The sequence below is a fragment of the Triticum urartu genome, chromosome 1 (assembly GCF_003073215.2).
Source record: "Triticum urartu cultivar G1812 chromosome 1, Tu2.1, whole genome shotgun sequence".
Lineage (NCBI taxonomy): Eukaryota > Viridiplantae > Streptophyta > Magnoliopsida > Poales > Poaceae > Triticum > Triticum urartu.
The window spans coordinates 513,214,119-513,218,502 of NC_053022.1; positions in this window are offsets into that span (position 1 = coordinate 513,214,119).

A 4,384-nucleotide genomic window follows, 5' to 3' on the forward strand; every position below is an offset into this window, starting at 1 on the left:
CGGAGTGTCCTTTTTCGCATATTATTTGATGCGAAAGTCTCGAAGACTATTAATACCGTACTGGTGTCTCTGGGGTGGCTTTCTGTGGCCTCCAGAATTAGGAGATTTTCGCGAATTTTGGCCACCTGCCGGAGTATCCAACATGCTCTGAGGCTGTGAGTTGGTGTGGCGTCCTCTGTACTGTGAATTTTACAGGGTCCATTGAGTCATCCTTCCAGTACGGTTCCATGCCCTGTAGAGGGTTTTTGCTTTTTAGTGCTTGACCCGGGTGTCTGGTGATGATGCACCCTTTTATTTCGGACTAGGTTTGTATTCAGGGCCGGATTGTCCCAAAATTTTATTTCGGTTTTCCAGGCGCTTTCCATCGCACAGTACTTTCGTACAATGGACGCCAAGTCAGCGAAGCGTGTAATATCACGGCGACTTATGGCGTTGAGTATTCCCTTGTCCGTGCAATTATTGCAGAAGATTGAGATTGTGTCTTCCTCGCGGCAGTCCCTTAGCCTGTTCTTAACCAGGAGGAATCTGGCCCAGTAATGATGTACTGTTTCATCGGGCTCTTGCCTGATTTTGGATAGATCGCTTATGTTGGGGTGTGTGGGTGGAATTAAATCCGAAGCCTCACCCCATCTGAGGCTCAGAGGCCGAGGAATTTCCGAACTCGAAAATTTGGATTCCTAGATGTTGTCCAATGAATCCAACCCGTCGCCTGACTCTAAGTTCAGGTCTTGAGTGATATCCTCCCCTCCGCGGGTATCTGGCTTGGAGGGATCGGGAATCCGGACATAGCGAGTCCTTAAGATAGATGAAGGGTCGCCGCACTGTCCCTCTACCACGGCAACGTGATGGGTGACTTGGGGAGAGTTAATCTCTCTCAGATCGGGTTTAGGCCCAATCTGGTCGTAATCCGTAGCGACTCCCAGGGTGGAGAAGCGATCCAAGAGCTCGTTTATGGAGGAGAGCTCCATTGGATCTCACTGCTCGGCGAGTTCCGAGCTGACATGAAGATTGTTTTCGATGGCTCGAGAGTTCATCGTCGGCGCAGAAGCCGAACTGGCGGTCATAAGAAAACCACCTAGCCGGAGGGTTTGGCCGACAGCCAAAGCTCCCTTAGCAACGGTGCCGTCTTTAAAGACGGGGCGAGCCATCCTTCCTGATGGCGACGACACAGAGGAACTCTCAATGAAAGCACCAATGTCGGTGTCAAAACCGGCGGATCTCGGGTAGGGGGTCCCGAACTGTGCGTCTAGGCCGGATGGTAACAGGAGGCAAGGGACACAAAGTTTTACCCAGGTTCGGGCCCTCTCGATGGAGGTAAAACCCTACGTCCTGCTTGATTAATATTGATGATATGGGTAGTACAGGAGTAGATCTACCACGAGATCAGAGAGGCTAAACCCTAGAAGCTAGCATATGGTATGATTGTTGTGTATGTTGTCCTACGGACTAAAACCCTCCAGTTTATATAGACACCGGAGAGGGTTAGGGTTACACAAAGTCGGTTACAATGGTAGGAGATCTACATATCCGTATCGCCAAGCTTGCCTTCCATGCCAAGGAAATTCCCTTCCGGACACGGCACGAAGTCTTCAATCTTGTATCTTCATAGTCCAGGAATCCGGCTGAAGGTATAGTCCGGCCATCCGGACACCCCCTAATCTAGGACTCCCTCAGTTAGGGTTACACAAGGTCGGTTACAAAGGAGGAGATATCCATATACGTATTTCCTAGATTGCCTTCCACGCCAAGTAGAGTCCCATCCGGACACGAGACGAAGTCTTCAATCTTGTATCTTCATAGTCTAGAAGTCCGGCCAATGGAGATAGTCCGGCTATCCGGAGACCCCCTAATCCAGGACTCCCACAGTAGCCCCTGAACCAGGCTTCAATGACGACGAGTCCGGCGCGCAGTTGTCTTCGGCATTGCAAGGCGGGTTCCTTCTCCGAATACATCACAGAAGAATTTGAATACGGGGATAGTGTCTGACCCTGCAAAATAAGTTCCACATTCCATCGTAGAGAGAATAATGTTTTCGCAGATCTAATTTGCTAGCTTATTTTAGCAACACGACATTACGTCATGGCCCGGTGATTATTCGAACCATTTCTTTTAACCAGCCCCGCACATAACGCGAGGCAGTTTTTCGATACGTCTTGTCAAAGCAGAGATCATGTCCCCTTATTACGGGATTCTCATCAATACGGGCGTGGGTAACCCAACCGCGCCATCAATTGCGGCGCTTGGGGGATAAGCGAGTTTTACCAGGTAAGTGGGGACGCTTAATTTTGTCCGCCCATATAAAGGGATAAGGATTCACCTTTCTATCCACGCCTTCTTCCTCCTCTGCTCATCCGCTCCCGCACACTCGAGCTCTAGCGCCCGTGCTCTCACTTCCATCTCAACCTTCTCAAAACATGTCCGGAGCGGGAGGCAAGTGGATGGTCTCATCCATCACGGAGGGAGACGTCAAGAAACTGAGGAGAGCCGGATACCTTCCCGACGACATCGCGCACCGACTCCCAGATGAGGGACAGCTCATCCCCACCCCCGAGCCCCATGAGAGGGTGGTATTCCTCACCCATTTACTCCGTGGACTAGGATTCCCTCTCCATCCCTTCGTCCGGGGGCTCATGTTTTATTACGGCCTGGATTTCCACGATCTGGCCCCGAACTTCATCCTCAACATCTCGGCGTTTATCATCGTGTGCGAGGCCTTCCTCCGCATCAAGCCCCACTTCGGCTTATGGCTGAAGACTTTCAATGTCAAGCCGAAGGTAGTGAGCAGCCGCCAGGCGGAGTGCAGAGGCGCCATGGTGGGCAAGATGCCCAACATCACATGGCTCGAGGGAACCTTCGTGGATACCATAAAGGGGTGGCAATCGGGGTGGTTCTATATCACCCAGCCGCGCGACCCCGCATGGGTAGCGGCCCCCGAGTTCCGATCTGGCATCCCCATGCGGCTCACCTCCTGGAAAGAGAAGGGCCTGTCCTGGGGTAATTCAAAAGAGCTGACCGAACTCCAGTCATGTATTCAGAACATGGTGGACAAGAATCTCAAGCTTGTCAACATAGTCCAGGTTATGCTCGTCCGCCGGATACTCCCGTGCCAACAACGGGAGTTTACCTTGTGGGAGTTCAATCCGGCGCAGCACCGAACTCTGAACAGGCTCTTCGATACGACTCATGAAGATGCATGGAGGGTGTTGTTCAAGAGCGCCGAGGTCCCTCCCCCCATTACTGAGGATCACGGATTCAGCGCGAAGCGCCAGCCAGTGCGGTAAGTTGTTTCACCTTTCACAGGATACTTATTTTTATATAGATTGACTCTATGCGGGATCTAAACTCCCGTAATTTCAACAGGACTGGCAGAGGATGGCCGGACAGATCGACTGTCCGGCTCCCTTGCCCGAAGGCCCCGCAGACGCTCTTCTGACGAAGATGCTGACTCCGGCCCCTTATAAGGTGCCGGAGAAGACCAAGAAGGCCAAGGGAGCTCAAAAGAGTTCCCGACGCCAGGCGTCGTCGGACTCACCGTCCGATGACTCTGCGGCACACTCTTCCCCCGAAGACGAGTAAGAGGAAGAAGAGGCTCCCCCATCGACTGGGGGAGACAAGAAAAGGAAGGCCGCCCCAACTGGGGAGGCCGGAGGGTCCAAGAAGGGAAGGACTCTCCTTCCGGACAGCACCACCGCCGCCGACGAAAGTGAAGACGAGTGGTTGCCCAGCGCCAAGCCCCAGGGGAGATCGTAAGTATTCGGATATCAAAGTAACCCATAGGATTCCTTTGTTGCATTGCTTTCCCTAACGCAGAACTCAATTGTGCAGGCCGCCCCGAGCCAATATCAAGGTATCCTCGGACGGCTCCCTGGGCTCGTCGGACATGGATAGCGATCCAGTCCCAACCACCACCTCCCCTCATCCTGCCGACGACGCCGAGGTGTTGTCCCAAGAGGCACCAGATCGAGGGGAGACAGTCCTGAAGGCGCCTCAAGGCGACCTTCCGGACTCCGGGAGCAGAGGGGACGGGCCCCCTGAGAGCTCCGAGTTCGGCCCTCAGCCGAACCCCGCGCCGGAACCTCCAGCAGTTCCGGGCTCGGGCAGGCTGTCTCCTTCTAAGAGGGGTGAGACGCCTGTGTCGGTGACCTCTGTCCATCCAGAGGCGCCGGATAATATGTTGGAAGCGCTTCGCAGCGCTTCCATCGAGGAGGAGCACCACACTATCATGAGTGCGGTGATCCAGAAGGTTCAGTCCGCCAAGAGCGGATTGACTGAAGCCTGTACTAGCCTTCTAACATGCTTTGAGGTAAGTGTTTTAAAATGTAGTAGAAATATTACCGCATAGACAGTAGCCCCTGATGCTTTGTTCGGTGTTCACAAGGAAAAG